At 49.5% G+C, this 14,961-nt stretch overlaps 1 long non-coding RNA gene across 1 annotated transcript in view; it reads right to left on the reverse strand.

Moving 5' to 3' along the window:
- Positions 1-14,193, reverse strand: part of LOC311597103 — a 36,136-nt gene extending 21,943 nt beyond the window's left edge. Inside the window, exons 1-3 of the long non-coding RNA XR_014779091.1 lie at positions 13,526-14,193; positions 10,199-10,278; positions 9,182-9,274 (exon numbers count right to left, since the gene is read on the reverse strand). This is a non-coding gene — a long non-coding RNA (uncharacterized lncRNA). The remainder of the gene's footprint in view (positions 1-9,181; positions 9,275-10,198; positions 10,279-13,525) is intronic.
- Between the last annotated feature and the right edge of the window lie 768 nt (positions 14,194-14,961).

Genomic DNA, 14,961 nt, shown 5'->3' on the forward strand with positions numbered 1-14,961 from the left:
TGTCAGGTGCTGGGAAAATAGGGACGGGCAGTGTTTGGGCAAATATTAGACTTGGCCACACTCACTGTCCATGTCAGGAACCCAATTGGTGTTATTGATTGACAGATTCAGGGACCAACTGTTTAGAAAGCTGAGCCCCCTCGGATTGGACTAGGTGTTTCGGCAAACAGCCCTAATGCTGGGCAAACAGGCCTGTTGGAAGAAGTAGCCAGCATGTTAGCACAGCAAACCGAGCGCTGAGCAAACAGCTTAAAAGAATGTGACCACCTCCATGTAACCTCAGCCGAGGTATTGATCCCACTGGAGGCAGGAGAAGGGCCGAGCGGGGAACAGAGAGATACAGACCCGGGCAGAATGTAAATGTTATCTTTAAGCTTCGGCTGTCAGGACCCTAATGGGCATCTGTTTGGCATTTGTCTTCTTGCAAATCTTTAAATCCAGGTCAGGGCCCAGCATAGAATTTAATAACAACTTTCCTGAGAGATGGGGGCTTGGGACTGACTTCTTTCCTCAGAAGCCCACTGTGGGGTTTTTCCTGGAGGCAACAGACTCCAATGGGAAATGTTTAGGTGGCAGTTTCTGAATTCCCAGGCTTCAGGAAAAGGGGAAAGAACTCTCTCTCTCTCTCTCTCTCTCTCTCTCTCTCTCTCTCTCTCTCACACACACACACACACACACACACATATGCTGGCTCCCTCTCCCCCTTCCCCTTCCCCCCACCCCCACTCCCACCCCCACCCCACCCCCTGCCTCTCTCTCTCTCTCTCTTCCCCCTCATCTGCCCCCATCTCCCCACTCTGTGTGTGTGTGTGTGTGTGTGTGTGTGTGTGTGTGTGTGTGTTTGCATATGTACCTGCACACACATGGAGGCCAGATGTTGACATCTGGGCATTTTCTTCAATCATTCTGCTCCTTGTTTTTCGGAGCAGGGTCTCTCACTGAACCTGGAGCTCACCGATCGGCTAAAGCAGCTATCCACAGATCTCCTCCTGTCTCCACCTCCCAGGGCTTGATTACAGGTGTGCACTACCATGCCTGTCTTTTCCCATGATTTCTGGATGTCTGAACTCTTGTCTTCATGCCTGCTCAGCATGCACGTTACCCAGAGCCATCCCCTCAACCCCTTGGCTGAATAGGCTTTGAGAGCTCTGGGCTCTGGCTAACTGAACCTGACCTCTCCGAGCCTCAGCCTCTGTTTAGAAAATAGAGCATTTCCCTACGGGGACACTGGAGCTCAGGCCACACACACCCTGACCAAGACAAAAGCACTGGACCTAGCCAGCAAACACTGTTCCAGACATCCTAAAAGCTTCCTCCGTGACTGACCACCCTGACACTGCCTCCTCCTGAACTATGGCTCTCCTGGTTCTTGGACTACTTCCCCAATTAGAGAGAGGCTGGTGTTTGGACCTATATACAGACTGGATCATTGGGAGCTCAGAGCTAGGAAGAGTCTGTCCCAAGATCACAGAAGAGGACACCAGTTACACAAGTGATTTGTGCCAACACAGAAGTGATGGGGCTGGGGCTCCTAAAGCAAGACCAAAGCAGGCTGTCTGAGAGAAATGGGAACTGGGCTAAAAATAATAATAATAATAATAATATACACACACAGAGGCACATGTGCACATGGACACACACACAGAAGCACATGTGCACATGGACACACAACAGAGGCACATGTGCACATGGACACACACACAGAGGCACATGTGCACATGGACACACACACAGAAGCACATGTGCACATGGACACACACACACAGAGGCACATGTGCACATGGACACACACACAGAGGCACATGTGCACATGGACACACACACAGAGGCACATGTGCACATGGACACACACACAGAAGCACATGTGCACATGGACACACACGCAGAGGCACATGTGCATATGGACACACACAGAGGCACATGTGCACATGGACACACACACAGAAGCACATGTGCACATGGACACACACACAGAAGCACATGTGCACATGGACACACACACAGAGGCACATGGACACACACACAGAGGCACATGGACACACACACAGAAGCACATGTGCACATGGACACACACACAGAAGCACATGTGCACATGGTGGACACACATACAGAAGCACATGTGCACATGGGCACACACACAGAAGCACATGTGCACATGGACACACACACACAGAGGCACATGTGCACATGGACACACACACAGAGGCACATGTGCACATGGACACACACACAGAGGCACATGTGCACATGGGCACACACACAGAAGCACATGTGCACATGGACACACACACAGAGGCACATGTGCACATGGGCACACACACAGAAGCACATGTGCACATGGACACACACACAGAGGCACATGTGCACATGGGCACACATGCAGAGTGGAGGCAATGGTGATTCAACCATTTCTTCTCATCAAAGCCTTATTATTTAAGAATATTCTTTTTAAATTTTAAAAAAGTATATTTGAGTGTGTGTGTGTGTGTGTGTGTATGTGTGTGTGTGTATGCGTTGTACACGAGCATGGTGTCAGATCCTCTAAAGCTGGAATTACAGGCAGTCATGAGCCACTCAGTGTGGGTGCTGGCAACCGAGCTTGGGTCCTCTGGAAGAGTAACAAGTGCGTTCAACCACTGAGCCATCTCTCCAGATGACTTTAACATCTACAGTGATTAGAAATAAAAAGTAGGCAGGCATCCTGGGAGCCGTATCCTCTGTGGCCTCTGACCCAGGCAGGAACTGGGAAGGGCAAATCAATGCACCTCCTCGCACTCGAGGAAGATCGGTCGTGCCCTCATTCCCAAGAGCTGAGACAGACACTGTTCTGTCCACACACACCTAAAAGGGTGGAATGTGGGCTGTGTGAGGACACATGAAGGTCAGCAAAGTGGCAGAGCAGTTCGAGCCCACAGGAAGAAATGTATTATCTACACCTACCGAGTGCAGTGGGAAAAGGCTAGTGGCTTAACTGCCCGTGTGGCACTCTCTCCAGCAAGGCGACTAACGTCCTCTGGAGCTGGAGTGGCAGGTGCTTGTGAACTGCTGTGCAGGTTCAGGGACCAAACCGGAGTCCTCGGCAAGAACAGCAACGCTTAACCCAAGAGCCACCTTTCCAGTCCTTAAAACTAAAATAAAATCACTGCTATGTTCAAGGCCAAGGAAGGGCCCACTGCAGAAACAAATGAAAATGGGGTCTGCCAGCACCGTGGGACCCTCCTTGCTCAGTCTCCCCTTAGTTGCACAAAGATCCCTTTTAGGCAAACCTGAGAGGCTTCTTCTGGTTTATAGGAGGAAAGGGATCTGGCTGCTGGAAGTCTGATGAGCTTATATTTGGCCTCATAGTAGCCTAAGATAGGAGTAGAGAATCTCAACCCCCCAACACGTGGAGCAGCGCATCCCAGAAATGCCCCCCAAAGGATGTGCCTCACCCACACATGCCCAATTCAGTAGCCCAAGTCACAGGCAATGACTAGACCAGACCTGATTCCACTGCCCCACTGTGCCCCAGTGTGTGCCGTACTCCTGCTTTAGAAAAAAATGTAGGGAAAGCTGTTCCTATCACCACCACCCCACCCCATCCCCCCCACCCAACCCCCACTCACCCCCACCCCAGTCTCCACATTCTCAGCCCATGTCACCCTCAAGGTTGCTGACTGGAAAGCTGATCACTGCATGCCCTGATGGGATGCGCTAGCTGTTACAAGGCAGGAAAGCTCCTCTGCCTGAATGTGTAGTAGCCAGCACTGGTTTAAAACACCCAGGTTAGAGCGGTGTTTCTCTTGGGATGCGTCAGCTAACAAGACCGATAAGGGCTGTTGAGTCACTGAAAAGGCTGAGTGGCGCTCGCCCGGGAATGCTCAATTAGTGAGTCACTCTGCACAGTACAATCCTGGGGCTGGGGAGGTGGCTCAGCGGCTAAGTGCTTGTCATGCAAGTGTTTGGATTCCCACAGTCCAGCAGAGCTGGATGGACTTGGAAGCCTGCGACTTCAGAGGTCAACTTCAGAAGGCAGAGGCAGGAGATCGTGGAGCAAGCTGGCTAGAGAGGCCAACTGCTAGTGGCTAGTGACACTGGGCTCTGGGTTCATCTGACAGCCCTGCCTCACTGAAGGAGGTGGAAAAACAATGGAGGATGGTTCCTGACATCAATGTTGGCCTTCCACACACACAGGCACACATGTGTTCACACATGCTTCACATGCAAATACACAGTCACACGGGAAAAGGAACAAAATTTTCTTTTTGTTTAAAAAAAAAAAATGCTTTTCTGCAGTAGCCCAGGTCTGGCCCATAATGAAAATCACAGGCATTCTTCAGCCATTGGACTTCATATTCACTTTAATATCTTCAAAACCAGGCAGACATGGTAGTCCACACCTTTAATGTCAGCATTAAGGAGGTGGAGGCCAGTGGATCTCTGAAAGTGCGAGACCGACCTTCATTGCATAAACAGTTTCAGGCCAGGTAGGGCTATGTAGTGAGATCCTATCTCAAAATGTGTGTGTGTGTGTGTGTGTGTGTGTGTGTGTGTGTGTGTGTGTGTGTGTTTGTTTATGGGGCTGGAGAGACAGCGCAGTGGCTAAGAGTACTGGCTGCTAGTCCAAAGACGCAGATTTGATTCCCAGCACCCACATCATCATCTTTAGCTCCAGTTCCAGGTAATCTGACACCCTCTTATGGCTCTGAGGACAGCAGGCATGAGCATAGTGCACACAAATGCATGTGGGCAAAGCACAGATACACATAAAAATAATTAAATCATTTGTTAAAAAATATATATATATACATATATATGTATATATGTAGGTATATATGTATGTATGTGTATATATATATATATATATGAAGTGGCCTTGAAATCAAGCAAACAAAGTAAGCCACAGCCTGTACCAGCTTTGCGTGTGTGTGTGTGTGTGTGTGTGTGTGTGTGTGTGTCCTGCTGGTTCAGGGATCCTGCTGGGCCTAATGTTCTCCTACTCTTCTCTTGGAACTCAGACTAACTTTTGAACAGAAGCCCCAACATTTTCATTTTGCCAAGGGATCTGTAAATGGCATCACCAGTCTTGTGCCAAACTGTTAAAGACAAAATGCGATGGCGCTGTTAGAAGCAGAGATAGGAATTCATACACCACGTCCCCTTGGCCCTCATTTGGGTTAAAATGGCCATTCACTTTATAATGCTGAACTAAACTGAATTCTGAGTTGTGGAAATTGGCTTGTTTGTTTGTGAGAAAGAGTTTCGTTGCATTAGAAGTCTCCATGAGGGCCTGGGGAGATGACGGCTCAGTCAGTAAAGCGCTTGCTGTGCAAGCATGAGAACCTGAGTTCAAATCCCCAGCACCCACATAAAAAAGCCAGGGGTGGCAGTACACTCATGCAATCCCAGCAGCGGGGAGTCAGAGACGGATGTATTCTGGGGCTCACTGGAGAGAAGAGCCAAATCCTGGGGCTCTGGGTAAAATGGAAAGACCCTGTTTTGAGGCAAGGAGGTAGACAATTCCTAAAGAATGACCCCTGTGGTTGACTTCCTGTTTCTGACACACATGCACCTACACATGCGCGCGCGCACACACACACACACACACACACACACACACACACACACACAAACACACACACAACTTTGTAAGTAGAAGCCTAAGGCAGCCCCTCTCTTCCCTAACCACAGTCTGATAGGAAACGCCCTTCTCACCAGATGCCTCTGCACCCAGACGCTGAAATAACAGGACAGCCCTCGTCTTTCCTGACAGAGACAGCCCAAGTTCTTATTGGTTTCCTCCACTGTAAAACGAGAGAGGATATGAGGGTCTGGGCCCAGGAGGAACTAAGTCAGCCTGGCCCTGCTTGTTTCTCAGTTGTTCAAAGCTGTTCACCAAGAAAATGTCTTATAGTCCAACGTCTGTTGCTATAACAACATGCCCGAGACAGGGTGATTTGTAAGTGATAGGGTATTTGGCTCATGGTTCTGGGACTAGGATGTCCAGGGGCATGACGTCAACATGCAGCTGCTTAGCAGCTGCCCAAGGACCTTCTTGCTGGAGTAAGGCCGAGCAAGGGTGTCCGTTCTGACCCCTCCTGTGTTTCGTATGAGTTAAAATGGCCACCATTGTACAATTCTAAGCTAAACCGAGTCTGTAATGTGGGATTTGGCTTGTGTGTTACACTAGAAGGTTCTTCTGAGGGCTGGGGAGAGAGCTCAGTCAAATGGGGACTAATGTCGTCACAGAGGCCCCAGCATCATGAGCTCATCTAACCCAGTTACCTCCCAGATGCCTCGCCTCCCCTTACCATTAATATATCAATTAGGGATAGTTTCCCACACACAGACTTTGGGGACACATGCAAACCAAAGTGTGTGTTCATAGCAAACAGCATTTTGAAAGCTATCTCCTGAACTACAGGGCTTGTGGCCCGGGACCGTCCAGTGGCACTTTCTGAGCTCATTCTGCTATGGTTGATGCTGTCCGGGAGGATTTGTCATCAGGCTGGTAACTGGACTTCAGGGATGGGAAGATGGCTCAGTGGCTGAGAGGGGACTTTCTGCTTTTCCAGAGGATGCTCTTTGAGTTCCAGCACCCACGTCAAGCTACTCCCAGCAACCTTTAACATCAACTCTGGAGGATCCAGCACCCCCTTCTGGCCTCCAAGGGCACCAGCACATGTATGGAATACACACACAGATACATAAATCAAAATAATTAAAAAAAAAAAAAACCTGGATCTCAGGTTAGAGAGATGGCTCGGTGGCTAAGAGCACTGGCTGCTCTTCCAGTGGTCCTGAGTTCAATTCCCAGCAACCACACTGTGGCCCAGAACCATCTGTAATGGGATCTGATTCCCTCTTCTAATAAGCACAAAGACACAGCGCTCATAAACATAAAATATATGAATTAATAAATGTTTTTAAAAAGAAAAAAGCAACAATATGAAAAATGGATTTCAGAGTTCCTCCTCCACATCTGTCATTACAAACCTCTAGAAGGCCCCTGACAGAGCGTTCACAGCTCATGGGTTTGTGTGGCCCAGCAAGATGGCTCAGCAGACACAGGTGCCTGCGACCAAGCCTGCCAACCTGGGTCCCATTCCTAGTACAACCACATGGTGGGAAAAGAGAATCGACTCCCTCAAGTGTCCTCTGACACACAGGCACAGACACAAAATAAGTAAAGAAAAATGTCATGTGTGTGTAAAATCTGCAAAAATAAGATACAGCTGTGTCTTGGTTCTTAAAGAAAGTCCCTAAGTCCATAACTGACCCCTCTCCCCAAAAAAGTGTATGTCACCTTCTGCACCCTTCTGTCAACAGGTCGATAATCTGGATTTCAAGGGCTGGAGAGATAGCTCAGTGCTTAATAAGTCTTCCTGCTCTTCCTGTGGACTTGCCCCTAAACCATGGCAAACATCCTTAAACGCAACCACATCCCTCATTTAATATAATTTATGAATAACCTAGGAGGTAGGTTGCAATCAGCATAATGCCATTTGCCTAGTAGACTTTTTTTTGCGAGGGGGTTGGTTTTGGTTTTTTGAGACAGGATTTCTTTGTGTAGCCTTGGCTATCCTAGACTCAATTTGTAGATCAGGCTGGCCTCCAACTCACAGCAATCCGCCTGCCTCTGTCTCTGGGATTAAAGGTGTGCGCCACCACGCCCAGCCTCTGCCTACAGTAGACTTTTAACTAAACATTCTTTCATATTGGGTATGGTGAGTTGCAAGAAATATTCATTTTGAAAGCAATGTGTTCTAAACTTCTTCTGAGCCACAATTCTTTTCCCAGGCCCTAGAGAACTGTGGCTCTTGGGTGGTGAGCCCGCAGTGCTTGCCAGATGAACAGGGGCTGCCCTCAGCCAGCACCTGCTGTATGAGGAAGGAAGGGCACCTTCACTGTGTCAGGATGCCCATTCGCTCAGCCCTTCCCTCCCATCCAACAGGACTATCTGCTTAAAGTCTAATTCAGACTAAAGAGAGATGGGAGAGGTGAGAGAGTCAAGTGCGGATTACAGGAAATTGAACTCTGATTATTGTCAAGACAGCCAGGTTAACAAGGTGTTATCTAACAAGGCCTTAGGGGGCAGCTTTCCTGGTTAGGACAAGATTGTTGTGTAATTAGCTTATCAAGTCCGTGTATGTAAATGAAGGCTTTTAAAGTCCTTGAAACCTGCTTTTGCTCTTGAGTAATTTAACTGTCTCCTCTGGATGCTCTTCACTGATTCTCTCCAGCTTGGACACTTCCCCCGTAATTGAGCGTCTATGGAAGTCCATCTTCTCCTCTGCAAAGGGCTGTGTCCAGAGACTGAGGTGTGAATACGAGCCGGTCCCTGCCCCTCTACCTGCGCATTTACTAACCAGGGGCCAGCAAACTTTTGCTTCAAAAGAACAAGTCACTACTTCCAACTTAGCATCTTTGATGCAATAACCCAGCTCTGGCCACCTGTGGACAAAACATCTTCAGATGGTGTACAAGCCCCCAGTGCAGCCATGCCTTGGTGAAACCTCAGTGCCAGGGCTGAGGCTGCAGCTCAGAGGGTCAAGTCCTTGCCTAGTGTGCAGGCCTAGGTTCGGTCCCCAGTATGCCATAATCCAGGCATGGTGACACATCTGTAATCTCATGTCTCAAGAGGTAGAGGCAGGAAGATCAGGAGTTCAAGGTTAATCTCAGCTATATAGGGAGTTCAAGGCCAGCCTGGGATACATGAGACCCTGTAATTTAAAAAAAAAAAAACAACAACAACAACAGTGAGATGGCTCAGTGGGTAAAGGTACCTCCTGCCAACACTGACAGCCTGAATTTGAGCTGTAGGACTCATGGTGAAAATGGAGAACTGACTCCTACAAGTCTTCTGATCTCCATGTGTACACTGCAGCATGTGGGCCCACATATACACACATGCACACTGCATATAAAAAAAATTACTGACACAAACTACTTGGCCTGCAGTTGTCTGGACCCTGATCTAAGGAGGCAGACAAATAGAATTACTATAGATGGGGGGGGGGGGGGTGTAGGGGGCGGGAGGCTGGACTGGTGCATTCTGGGAAGTGCTAGTCCAGGACTGGATCAAGAGAAACAAGTCTGTGCTGCTGCCCAGCGGAGCAAGTTCTCCCTGGAGGAGGGGTGTGAGTGCATGCCGGCACGGTTCTTGGTTGGCTTGTTACAGTCTTACGATGGCTTTTCTTACCAACTCCTCTTCTTCAGCGGCTAAGGGATCCAAGGCCTGGTGTCCTCGTATCACTCCCAGGTCCTGGTGAATTGAGGGGTGCTGCGATCTCACCTGCAGAACCAGATATGAAGTCGGAATCCTGTCAAATAAGGCTGACCTGAGAAGCCAACTGAAGACAAGCAAGATGGCCAGGGAAGACGAGGAGAAGGTAGGGTGGGAACTGAAGATTTCCTTCACTGCCCGCCACCAGAGAGAGTTTTTGAGTTGACAGGCCCAACACCCAGGGAGGCTGTCTATAAAGAGGATGTGGGGTCGTGGACAAGTGAGTGGGCATAGTCACGTGTGTTTGTCAGATGCTTTTCCTCAGGCGTCTTTTGTCCACAACAGTGACTTTCGAGTAGGGTAGCCAGCAAATGTCCAGCAAAGTTCCAGAAGGCACTGGTATCTCCCTCCCAAGCCCCACGCTGAGATTAGACACACATGTCGCCATGCCAGGTTTTTACCTGAGATCTGGGTCCTCTCACTTGTGAGACAAACACTTATCCACTGAACTATCCCCTCAGGCCTTCAAAGCTTCCTTTCACGAGGTGCTGAGTTATGGGGAGTGGGGCAGACTAGAGCCATTGGACACCAGGGGAAGCAGGAAGGGCATAGAGGCAGAGTTTGGGGACTCCTGGTGCTGGCTGCTCCTGGGCTGGCTTCTCATCCTGGAAGGCTTAAAAGCCCAAGGACTGGCATTCACCTGACCTCCTCATAAAGACCCTTTGGAGCCCACACCTGAAGCGACAATAGGAAGGAACAGAAGGCGTCTTGCTGCTGGCTCGGTTGGTAGCATGCCCATTGGAGAAGGCTCCTGGGACTCTGGGCTCCTTCCGTGTCAGGCCTATGTCACCCTCATTGCCCACACTCCTTAACTATGGAACCACCATGGCTGCAGATAAGAAATGCTTCCACCAGGTGTGTTGATTGTTTTTCTGTTTCTACAATAAAGCACATGACCAAGGCAATTCATAGAAGACTTGATTAGGGGCTTACGGTTCAAGAGGGACAAACGGTCGATGACGGCAGAGCAGAGGTGGCAGGTATTCATAGCAGCTTACAGCCCACATCTCCATCTGCAAGCAAGAAGTACATCATACTTGAAATCTCAAAGCCCACCCCCTAGTGGCACACTTCTTTCACCGAGGCTATACCTCCTAAGTGTCCTAAAACAGCCACCAACTGGGCACCAAGTATTAGAATGTCCAAGACTTACAGGGGGGCATCTCCTGCAAACCATCACACTAAGCCATTTTGAAAACAAGTAGCCAAGCTAGAGGTCAGCATGTGCCTCGCCTAAAGCTCACACCCTAGCCACTCTCTTTTTCCTCAGAAAGCTGAAGAAGATGTGTTTAATGAATGCTTGGAGTGGAAGATGCTAGGAGGTTGGGGAGCCTGAGGGAGCTAACTTAGTCTTCTGGGACAGCCTGGCCTGTTCCAGGGAGGACCTTCTTTTCTCACTGCTGCGATAAAAATACATGAAAAGAAACAGCCTCCAGGAGAAAGAGTCTGTTTCATCTTACAGTTCAAGGGAACATAATCCACCATGCAGGAAGTTACAGCAGTTGCTCACGCTGCATCCACAGTAAGGAAATAGTGACAGATGAATGCTGGTTCTCAGTTCACTTTGTCATTTTAAGATATTATCATATAGCTGGGTGTGGTGGCGGTGGCGCACATCTTTAATCCCAGCACTTGGGAGGCAGAAGCAGGTGGATCTTTGTGAGTTCGAAGACAGCCTGGTCTACAAGTGAGTCCAGGACAGCCAAAGCTACACAGAGAAACCCTGTCTCGAAAAACCAACTATATATACATACATATATTATTATATACTTTTTCTCCATAGGGTCTCAGTGACAGCCACCACAGTGCTTGGATCCCTAAGTGTCATCCTCATCTCTGTGGTGACACATCAGCTACAGTCATGACTGGGATTCAGAATAGATGTCTGGAGTCCCTTTCTCCCCAAACATCAGCAACCTTGTCCTCCTCTCCTGTGCGTGGGACAAGCTGGTCAAGGTATGGAATGTGGTTAACTGCAAGCTGATGACCATTGGCCACATGGTTATCTCAACACAGTGATGGTCTTTCCGGACGGATCCCTCTGTGCTTCTGGAGGCAAGGATGGCCAGGCTACGGTGTGGGATCTCAACAAAGGCAACCACATGATGCATTCTCTAGATGGCAGGAGCTCATCAATGCCTTGTGTGTCAGCCCCAACCACTACGAGCTCTGTGCTGTCACTGGCCCCCAGTATCAAGATGTGGGACTAGGAGGGAAAAAAATCACTATAGATAAACTGAAACAAGAGGCTACCACACCAGAAGCAAGGCAGAGCCGCCCCAGTGTACCTCTCAGGCGTGGTCTGCTGATGACCATACTAGAGTCTGCTGGTGGACTCACAACCTGGTGCGAGTTTGGCAGGGGAACTATCCACGCCCACTAAAAGTTTATGGCAGGGCCTTAGAAATAAAACTAGCTTTCTAGGAAAAAATGTTATTATTTCTACTTTAATTTCTATGTATGAGTATTTTGCCTTCATGTATATCTGTGAGCCACATGTATGCCCGGTGCCCACAGAGGCCAGAAGAGGGCATTGGAACCTTAATAACAGGAGTTGCAGGCAGTTGTAAGCCAGGTGGGTGCTAAGAACGAAACCTCGGTCCTCAGGAAGAGCACCCACCACCCTTAACTACTGAGCCACATCGGCAGTCCTCCATTTCTCTTTTTTATTCAGTCTCAGGCCCCATCTCATGGGATGGTACCACCCACATTCAGGGTTGGTCTTCCCTCCTCAGGTCAACCGTTCTGGAAACACCCTCATAGATACACCCAGATGTGTGTTTCCATGGTGATTCTAAATCCCCCCTTGAGCTGACAAGATTGATTAAACATCATGGCCTACAGGGCCCCTCCCCCTACTATTGCACCCAGCCTGTGCTGAGTCTTCAGCGGCTCCTCCCACCATAGAACGCAGAGGGTCTGACTCTGGGACTCTTGGGCAGGAAGAACACCCTGGAAGGTAGGGGTTGGGGACATCCATTCACGGTCAGGATCCTCATGGAGTTTGACCAGAAGACAGCACTTCCCTTCGTGGCCTCCCACACTGTCTCTGACCTCACCTCCTTCCCGCGAAGGCTAGAGAGCTCCTTCTGCTGTTTCGTGGTCTCTGGAGTCTCCAGCTTCAACTTGTACAAGCTGACCCCCAGCTTTGGCCCTCCCCTGAGGTACTTTGGATTCTGACCCTCCTGCATCATCCACCCTGCCTCTCTCATCCTAATTCACACAGAGCTGGATCTACTCAGGCCCCGCCTTGCATTCCAGGCCTTATGCCAAGTCACTGCTCCAATCAGAGTTGATGCCCACAGGTCAAGTTCCCTGCCTTGCTCGCATCCCTGGCGCTCCAGAGTGAGCCGGAGAAGACCTGGGAAGATCTTCACTGGCTTGTTGAGAAAAATCTCTCTGCCTCTTGGGGGCTGAGGTACCTTGGGTAAGTGCCTAAGACTCTGCAAGCTACCATTTTCTCCTCTACAAAAGAACAACGGCTACGATCATAATCAGCCTTCAGCTCGGAGCCCTGAGCTGTGCTAGGGAACACGGGTCCTCAGTTCATCACTTGCTCAAAGGGGTGCCATCTCATTGGGCTCAGCAATGTGTGGAGGAAGTTCCCTGCTAGACCATATCTTCTCCACCTTCCCAGAACTTGCCCCATCCCACAAGCTCTGGCTCCAGGCTTCTCCCATCCCCCCACCCCCTTGCTGTCCCCTACTATCCCTATCCCAGGCTCAGAATCTCTCTCCTGCTTTCAGGCAGGCTCAGATGGCCCCACATTTAATGATACCTGATCCCACAGGCTCAGGTCTGTGCGGGAGCTTGCTTGGCTGCAAACCACACCTTCCCTTTTAACCCCTCGATGCACTGCACAGGGCTAGACAAGCCACAGGTAAACCTAACAACTGCCTGCGCTGAAGACTGCAAAGGCACCACCAAACTGAGTCTAAGCCCCACTTCCTCCTCTTTTAAAAGAAGGCACAACACTAATAACGAGTGCCCAGAGGCATTTTGTACTTGGCAAAGTCTAGCTGCATTCGTTGCCTCTACCAGTAGCCAAGGAAACCACACGGCAGGTGTAGAAAGTAAAGGCCATTGCGAATCAGTGGTTTGCCTGAGAACACAGCTAATAAATGTCAGAGTCAGGATTTGAACCTGAACCCATTATTTTTTTTCTGTCACATGGGGCTGGAAGGCTTCAGAGCCAAAACAGGGTCCCTAGGGCAGTCAGTACATAACTGCAGGAAATACAGGAAGTGCACAGTTACTTACAGGACCACAGGGAAGGCAAGCTGACCCAGACCATGGAGAAGCAATGGCGCTCGGAGCAGTGGGGAAGCCAGGAAGCAGAGCTCGAGGCTGAAGCCTAGGTAAAAGGGAAGGCGTTGTGGGCAGCAGACTAGGAAAGTCCAGGTGACGGGGGAAGCCCTTCCCGGAACAGAGAGGACATGTGAATAAAAGGGAGCCGTTCAGTCGGTAAATTGATTGCACAAAAGCATGAAGGCCTGAGGAAGACTCTTGGTGCTCATTGGCCAATCAGCATACGTGATGAGCTCCAGGTTAACGCTCTGCGTCCCAAGCTGCACAAAATGTGACACAGAGGGGCAGGGTGAGACGCTTGCAAGCAGCCCCTTCACAAGATGCAAGACGAAAAAGCCAGGGTCACTCTCTGAGTCCGGAAGCTAGAGAGAGTTCTAAAATGTAGGTGTCCTGAACCCACATGAGAATGATTAAAAAAAAAAAAAGGCAGCTGATTTTGACTGAGGAGGAAACAGGCTGCCTCACACAGTGTCGGAGTTGATAATATCCTGTCTCCGAGTGCCATCTCATTATTCCACACATGTTCATTATCTGCCCAGATTGCGTGTTAGCTGGCTTTTGAAACCGTCTTCTCTTTTAGCTTCCACAACTTTCCTCATGCAGGGATGAGTTCATAGAGGGAGCCTGGTTTAAAAGGAAAGAAAGAAAGAAAGAAAGAAAGAAGAAAAAGAGAAAAACCAATGGCTATAAAGTTCAAGAACATAAAATGACCCTACACCCCACAATCTGTGAAAGATTGTTCCAGAGAAACAGCTACTTCTCCAAAAAGCATTTAGCAGTCCTTATCTGAGCCATCCCGCAGTGCCCAAGCGTGAGACTCCCACCGCTGGAGGTAGAGAGCTCCCCATCCCTAGAGGCACCCAAGAAGACACCAGCTATCAGAGGCTCTATGAAGCGAGTCCCTGTGGCGAGGAGGGCACTGGACAGAACAGCCCCCCTTCCCCCCCACACACACACCATGGCTCAGATGCCGTGCTTCAGAGACGGCGTGAATTTGCTCTCGTGCTGCGCTGGCATGTCCCATTCAGAAATAACCAGCCTAACTTAAAAAAAGAAATCTCTGTGCTTTCTTCTACTTCTTTCAAACTCTTTAAATGTCAAGCTACAGCCCAGTGCTCTGCCTTGCCGGGTGGTTTGGATACCAAAGCCATGAGCACTGGGTTTAGAATAGCGCCTGGCCGGAGGGGGAGGCTGACTTCATGCACGTCTATTTTTACAGCCACGAGACACTCGCTTTCCCTCGCTGTTCACATCAATATCACACAGGGACGCTGACACAGGGCCATCTGTCCTCACAGACTCGCTCTTTTGGGGAGGGGAGGCAGAGAGGAGAGGGGGATATGCATTTTTGTTCTAAGTCTGAGAATTTGGCTTGAGCTGTGATAACT

Source organism: Acomys minous (genome assembly GCF_964271855.1).
Source record: "Acomys minous genome assembly, chromosome: 5".
NCBI lineage: Eukaryota > Metazoa > Chordata > Mammalia > Rodentia > Muridae > Acomys > Acomys minous.